Raw genomic sequence first — 8,604 nt, 5'->3', positions numbered from 1 at the left:
ATTATTATTGTTATTTCATGTCTTACACTGTCCATTTTCTCCCCTCACCCACATTTCTGTTATTCATCCCCCTTGGTGGAGGGGCTATCTCTCCAACTGCACAGATGCTTAATGAGCATGATTTACAATTGCATCTTACAGCATTTAGGAAAAGACCTGAAACCAAACTTGTTGCCATCGAATCCATTCTGACTCGTGTCAACCCAAGAACTGTATCTTTAACATTCTGTAACCTGTTACCTTTCCTAATAAACCCCATAATGATGAGTATTGCCTGGGAGTTCTGTGTGGCCAGTGCAACAGAGTCCCAAACCCAGCAGAGAACCGGAGTGCTGGGAGCCGCGGATGCGTGTCACAGTAGGGTAGAGAAGGCTGGCGAGTGGAAACCTGTCTATCCTCTGCCTTGTGGCCATTGGCTTTGGGCTGCTGTGGAGTTGGATTCTCCTCCTCCGTGCAGCCAGAGGAAATCAGACCAAGCACACATGCCATGCCCTCGGTGTCCCTATGTTTTGTGAAAATGCCCTTGGTTTTGATTGTGAAAGGGTCCCAGGGGTTTCAATGGTCTTGAACTGCTTGTAGCTCCCATACAGTACATGTACCCTACACCTGGATCCCGCTTCTGGCATGGGTTTGGCATTCTTTATGCCTTGTTTCCTTTCCACCCAGAGCAGTGGTTGTCCTAGGGTTTGTGTCACCAGTGTGGTAACTCGATCACTTTCCTCTCGCTCCATGGACCTCCTTTAAAGCAGACTGTACAGACTCCTGTATAGCCCTGGCGGTGTAGTGGTTACACATTGGACTGGGATCCGCAGGGTCAGCAGCTTGAAACCACCAGGATCTCCTCAGGAAAAAACTGGGGCTTTTTACTCCCGTTAATAGTTATAGTCTCAGAAACCCATAGGGGGTCACTATGAGTCAGCATTGACTTGATGGCAGTGCGTATACAGAACCCTTAGTAATTCTCATTACAATTTCTAATTATAGAATAATATGAGGCCAATAAAGTTTTAAATTGCTTAAATGTAATATTTCCTAGATTACAGATACTAACAACAAAATTGCATTGTGAAATCTTTCTACATTGAACAACAAAATTGCAATGTGAAATCTTTCTACATTAAATTACAACATAGTGATAACATGATTAGTAACTGAGCAGACGCCTTTACATTTTTCCCTCCTTCATTTCCTCTAATTATTATTTCTCAAAATAATTGATATATAGGTTCACAATACCACAATATAAGACTAAAATACCATAACATTGGACAAAATCAGCAACTCGGAAAACATGGGCAGCAGTAAGAACAACCCCCTATGCTTGCAGCACACGCAGATGAGCATCATTGTAATTAAGCAATAATGACAGCCCTGCCCAGAGTACAGCACAAGCTTCAAAAAGTAAACTAGCATAGAGTTTTAGCCTTGTCGATATGTTGATACACGTATCCTGGGCTTTTGAGAAATACTTTTATTGTAAACATTTCTGAAACCCTGTAAATTCCAGTGTGCCCAATGGATCTGCCCTTAGGGATCGAAAAGATAATGCCACAGGATGTTGAAATATGTACCTCATGAAGCAAAACAAGCAACGAAACCAAAAGCACTTCACTGCCATCAAGTGGATGCCGTTCACAGTGACCCTATAGGACAGCGTTGAATTATTTCTGTGGGTTCCCAAAACTGCAACTCTTTATGGGAGCAGAAAGCCTCATTTTTCTGGTGGTTTCAAACTGCTGACTTAGTAGCCCAATGCATAACCGCTATGCCACCAGGGCTCCTAAATAAGTCAGTTAGTCCGTACTTAACCTGCTCATTCTTTCCAGATGACCTGTTCCTTTGTTGAGCCCTTCCTTCCTGGGAACATAATCTACCACTGTAAGGGCATATTGGTTACAACCATATCTGGTCCACTGAAATGCATAGAAATGACAAGCACCGCATACCGTTGGCCCTAGCACAGAAGAACATTGGTCAAGGAACAAAACTTTGCTGGAAAGAGATCATCAGACCACCTCTGGCAGCATTTGGAAGCCAGAGGTTCTACAAGCCATTTCCTGGCCCTGACTGTCAACCATACTCCAGTGCATAGTGTTTTAGACTTTAAATTCTGAGCACCCTCTTGCAAAAGGTTATGGATAATGGTGAGCGCTCAAAATCCATTTCCAGAGTCACCACATGAATTAAGCCTCCATTGAAATCCTTTTGGCCTTTAACTAGGGATGTAAGCCATTTTTCCCTCAAGCAGAGTACACTGGAAAGAGTACAGTTGACACACACACACACCCGCCCCCCAGCATAAGGAGTTGCTTGTCTGGGTGTGTCCTTGGCAGAGATCACCATACTGGAGTTCCATAATTATGAAACATGCCCTGACAGCCTTGGATGGAAGGGCCCGAACCAATCTTGTAAATTCTTCAATCTAATCTATGAGGGGGTAACTCCCCTCCAAAAACCAAACCAAACCAAAATAGAAGAAAGCTCCGCTGGGTGGAGCTTTTGTAGTACGTACTTTCCCCACTATTCCCAAGTATTCAGCAACTTCCTCTGGATTAGTGCACCAGTGGTGTCATCTGGGAAGGTTCTCTCTGGTTACAGTGACTTTTTTTCATGAAAGCGGTTTTCCTCAAACCTCGTTTTTGTGATGGTCAATTCAAGAGAACGCAGTGTGGCTGTGAAATTTTGTTTCCTGCTCAAGAAAAATGTTGCAGAATCTTTTAGATATTGAACACAAGGATAGCGCTATGGGAAAAGCTCAAGTGTACGCGGGGCTTTCTCCTTTCAAAAACTGTGACATGCCAATTGATGACAAACCTTATTCTGGACATCTGTCAACTTCCCAAATGGATGAAAATGTCGACTTGTAGTGTATTTGGAGTTTGTCCCACCGGATCAGACTGTTCCTCAAGCTTTCTATTTAGAGGTTCTATAAGTAGACTAGAGAAACAAATCCACAGAAACTCATATGTATCTAAGACAGAGTTTTATATAAAGGGTAAGTGTACATTAAGAAAGCATCCCAACCCAGTGCTGTCCAAGCCCATAAGCCCAACATTAGCCCATATGTCCAACACCGATCTACAAAGTCTTCCTCAATCTCACAAAACACATGCAATGATGCTGACTGCAGGAGAAAGGCCGAATCAGTGAATGTGTAAGCATCTCAGTGCTGGCAAAGGTCTCCACGTGGCTTTTTTTGCACCCAGGGCTGCATCAGGGTAGGTCCATGTAGCTCTTCCTCAAGGATGTCTCCCAGGAAGTGAGCCTTGCCAGATGAAGCAGGGAACTGGCTAAGGCAACTGCACCCTGGTCAGACCATCAGAGAGCAAGAGACTTGAGAACCAGAAAGGCGAGGCTCACAGAGCCATTTATCTCCCCGCGCTTCAATTAATCCCACATGTGTTTATCAGCTAGGTTGGCACAATAAACCTTAACTATCTTAGGTTCTGAAAAGATTTTTTTTTTTGGTTCTGAAAAGATTGCATACAAGTGTGTGACAAAAAGGCCTGATTTGTGCTAGACAGGGAACTGATTTTGCCACCATGCCAATGTACCTGCTCATGCAGCCACCTCAGTGTGCTAGCTTTTGACAAAAAACAGCATGCCTCTCTTGCCCCACACAAATATTCACCTGACCTCACTCCATTCAACTTCTTTTTGTTTTCACGAATGAAGAAATGAAGAGGGACATGAAAGGACAGTGATTTCACAATGTAGAAGAGGTGAAGAAAAAAATGAGGGAGGTGCTGTCAGCCATCCAAACAGATGAGTGAAAAATGTTTCCAAGAATGGAATCACATGTTTTGACAAATGTACTAAGTGTAATGGAGAGTATTTTGCAGGTGATAAGGTTGTTTTGCAAAAAATTTAAATACAGCTTTGGAAAAAAAATTCTGTTTTTTTCTTTGGTCATACCCCTCATATGTATGTCCCAACAATGGCTCCTTTCTGTCATCCTGCATACCTGTGATGTATTGTGACAGTTTCATCCATCATACTTTTGTGACAGTTTCCTTTGCCCTCCCATGTAGCTCAGCAAATGTTTGGAAACCAGTAAGACCTCATGCTAATGGTCTCCCACATGGGGATGATGTGCCCGTCTGTGCCGTATCTTTCTTGTTTGCTATGTTGTTGTTAGGGGCATTGAGTCAGTTCTGACCTACTGTGACTCTGGGCACAACAGAACAAGGTGCTGCATGGTCTTACACCATCCTCACAATCGTTCCTGTGCCTGAGCCCATTGTTGCAGCCACTGTGTCAATCCATCTCAGTGAGGACCTTCCTCTTTGTCGCTGCCCCTCCACGTTACCAGGCATGATGTCCTTCCCCAGGGGCTGGTCTCTCCTGACAATATGTCCAAAGTATGTAAGATGAAGTCTTGCCATTCTTGCCTCTGAGGGACACTTCTTCCACGGGAAATCAGCTTGTCCTTTCCCCGGTCCATGGTAGTCTCAATATTCTTAAGAAACATCCTTTCTTTTGAACCCTCCAAAGAGGTCTTGTGCAGCAGATCGATCCAATGCCACACAGCGTTTGATCTCTTGACAGCTGCTTCCATGAGAATTGATTGTGGAGACAAACATGACAAAAGCTGTGACAATTTCAACCTTTTCTCCACTTTACATGATGTTACCTATTGGTCCTATTGTGAGGATTTTGTCTACTTGACATCGAGTTGTAACCCATACTGAAGGCTGCAATTTTTGATCTTCATCAGCAAGTACTTCACGTCCTCCTCACTTTCAGCAAGCGAGATTGCATCATCTGCATATCATGGGTTGCTAATAAGCCTCCCTCCAGTCCTGATGCCACATTCATTCTTCTTCATAAAATCCAGCTTATCTGATTACTGTATATATTCCAGTATAAGCCAGGGCACCTAATTTTACCACAAAAAACTGGGGGGCTTTTTTAGCATAAAAATTGTGCTGAAAAAAAACAAAACACCTCCGCTTCTACTCGAGTATATATGGGATTTGCTCGGGATTTGCTCAGTATGCAGATTGAACAAATATGGTGAGAGGATACAACTCTGTCATACACCTTTCCTGATTTTAAACCATGCAGTATTCCCTTGTTCTGTTCACACAACTGCCTCTTGGTCTATGTACAAGTTCCACAGGAGCACAATAAAGTGTTCTGGAATTTCCATTCTTCTCAATGCTATCCATTGTTTATTATGCTTTGGCATAGTCAATAAAATACAAGCAAACATCCTTTTAGTAGTCTCTGCTTTCAGCCAAGATCCCTCTGGCATCAGCCATGATGTCTCCTGTTCCACATCCTCTTCTGAATCCATTCTGAACCTCTAGCAGCTCCCTGTCAATATACTGCTGCAACTGTTGTTGGAAGATCGTCAGCAAAATTGTACTTGCATGTGCTATCAGTGATATGGTTCTATCGTTTGAGCATTCTGTTGGGTCACCTTTCTTTGGAATAAGCACAAATATGGATCTCTTCCAGTCAGTTGGTCAAGTAACTGTCTTCCAAATATCCTGGCATAGACAAGTCTGTGCTTCCAGGGCTTCACCAGCTTGTTGAATTATATATATAAAATCGGAGGGCTCTTACAAATCTTATAACAACCCATCATTCAATTGTATTAAGCACATTGGTACATACGTTGCCATCAACATTTCCAAAATATTTTCTTTCCACTTGAACCCTTGATATCAGCTCTTCTTTTTGCCCCTCCCACCCTCGTGCATCCTTGATCAATTATATACTATTGTGGTTATTTCATGTCGTACACTGTCCATTGTCTCCTTTACCTACATTTCTTCTATTTGTCCCTCTGGAGGGTTCCCCTTTTCTCTCCCCCACCCCCCATCACCACCAACCTCCTAGCCTCATGATATTGATACTTCCGTTACTATTCCTGAGGGTTTTTCTGTCCTGAATTCCATGTGTTGAAAGCTCTTATTTGTACCAATGTGTGTACTCCAGTAGCCGGATTGTTAAGGTGGAACTGGGTCATGGTTGTGGGGGAGAGGAAGCATTCAGGAACTAGAGGAATGCTGTGTTTCATCGGCGCTATACAGCACGCTGGTTAAATCGTCCCTTCCTTATAACCCTTCTGTGGGGGATGTCCAGTTGTCTACTGATGGGCTTTGGGTCTCCACTCCAACCTCCCCCTTTCACATTGATATAATTGTTTTAGATCTCATTTGATGCCTGATATCTGATCCCGTGGACACCTCATGATCACACAGGCTGGTGTACTTCTTCCATGTGGGTTTATTTGCTTCCCTGCTAGATGGCTGCTTGTTTAACTTCAAGCCTTTAAGACCCCAGACGCTGTATCGTTCAGCTTAAGTGTGGAATGCTGAGCCTCTTCTTCTTTTTTGATTTTCCAACTCTAGGTCGTTGCACATTGTATCATAGTAACATATGAACTGTTATTTTGTTTAAAACTTCATAGGATAACATGTAATAGCATTTCATGCAATAACACATCATGAAATGTTATCCTGTTCAAGACTTAATTTCCTTAAATTGTATTTGTTATTTTGGGTCTTTTTTGTACCTTAAAACGATATTCATGGACTTTTCTAGGAAATCCATCACATATTCCTAATTCCCTCAGTTTACTTCCTAGTGTATGCCCCTCCCCCCTTGCTCTGGGCACTCTCCTGTGCTCCCATCAGAGCCATCATCAGGATGTAATTACAACGGTGCTTTGAACCTGTGGTTTTGTGTGCTCCTGCTACAAACGTCCTGGCTGCTCCCTGCTTGGTCAGTCAAGGTCAAACTGTCCCCTTTCACTCACCTCCAGTCTCTGTCTTTGTTTTCAAGCGTTAGACCTGGGCTGGAAACACCTGGAATCAGTTTAGATGCCACGCAAGGGAGATAACGCCACCGCTTTGATTACCATAAAGCTGTTTCAACAATATGGACGCTGGTCTTTGGCCACCATAGATTTGCTACATGCTTTGCCCCAAATTAAACTTGCCCTACAGGCACAGGCAGCTCTGGGAAATCTCAGCTGCAGCAGCAGAGTGCCCTCTTGAATTTCCTCAGTGTCCTGGGGAGATGAGGCTCCATACTGCTGACCCTGCAGCAGGTGCCAAGAAAAGTGGAGCCAGAAAGGATTGATCCAGACACGCCAGTCCCTTCTCCCCAACTCATCGTTTAAAGCATTCCACTTCTGAGAGTAGGCACGCGGGTGGGAGAGGCCGAAAGAGTTCCTTTGCTAGAAGTTCCTCTAGGGAGAAGAATGATGGTGAAGACGGTGGGGTGGGGTGTAAGGATCCCCGCAATATCCAGGTACTTTTGTTTCTAGTGGTGCAGCGGTTAAGCGCCCAGCTGTGCCCTGAGAGGTCAGGGGCCCACCCACCGGATGTGGCAGTCAGCAGCATCCAGCCTTGAGAAACACACGGAGCAGGTCTCTGTGCTGTGGGATATGTTAGGGTACAGAAGAGACCCCAAATATTTCCTTAAGTATCATTGAAGGAAAACATTTACTAAGTCTTAAACAGGACAACATTTCATTATATGTTATTGTATGAAGTGCTATTGTATGTTATCATATGAAAAGTGTTAAACACAATAACATTTCATTAAATGCTATTCTGATGCAATGTGCGGAAATGAGACAAAGGCAGAGACAAATCATCTGGATTGGGAAGACAAGAGAGTCCAAGGGTTCTGAGGTCACAATAGAGTCCAAAGGTTTGGCTGAGCTGCAGAGAATGAAAATGATCTCAAAAGGGTGCTTAACAGGAACTGTCGCAAAAGTATGATTGGTGACAGATCAACACATCACAGTTGGGATTATAGCCCGGGACTAGATCCATGATTGGGGCATGTACATTACATTGGACCGAGGAGCTTACACCATTGGTCCATGGCCTCCAGACAGAGGCGATCCAGGCAATCTTGATTACGTGAGCCCACCCCCACCCCCCTGCCACCACAATACGGAGATCTTCATTGAGGACATACCCTGGCTAACAAGCCCTTAAAGCATCTGTCCCTCCCTGGGCTGGTCTAGGGAGAGGTGGAGATAATGGAAGGTCGGAAGCATTCTGCCTGAGGGTAAGGCATCCCTAGTGAGTGGTGAGAAGGAATTCCACAGAGGCTTAATCCACTTGGGGACTCTGAAAATGCATGTGGGGTTTCCATTGTCACCAGAGCCTTCTGCAACCAGGGACTTGGAATTTCAGCTCTACAAGCTGGGTCACTTTGGTGGGAACCAATCCTACCGCCTTGGGTTTTGATCCCTCCTCCTGATGTGTGCCTGCTTTCCATTCTCTCTTTCCTGTCCGAAATCCAAAATATACCTTTTTCCTTTTCAGCTAAAGTTTGCATTTACCCCCACCTCCACCCCACCCCAAGGATATTTTCGTTTCTTGGGCCAGGAGTTTAGGCTGCCATGTTGCTAGAAATTCCTCCAGGAATGCTTTCCACAGAGGAAAGCTGCCTGGCTGGTGCCGGCAAGTTCTGAAGGAGAAACAGATCTTTCTAAGCCCCTTTTACAAACCTGTTGTCAAGACTCTTAAGACCGCCCAAAATGAAACCTATTTCCTACATGACCCTGTCCTTCTTTAACTGTAATAGCCATGGAGAAACCTTAGCATGCTCAAATATATATATTGACATTAT

This window comes from Echinops telfairi, unplaced genomic scaffold (assembly GCF_000313985.2).
Source record: "Echinops telfairi isolate 266 unplaced genomic scaffold, ASM31398v2 ScPeMD7_7458;HRSCAF=8496, whole genome shotgun sequence".
Taxonomy (NCBI): Eukaryota; Metazoa; Chordata; class Mammalia; order Afrosoricida; family Tenrecidae; genus Echinops; species Echinops telfairi.
The sequence above is the reverse complement of the archived record's forward strand: the minus strand, read 5'-3'. Positions refer to the sequence as shown.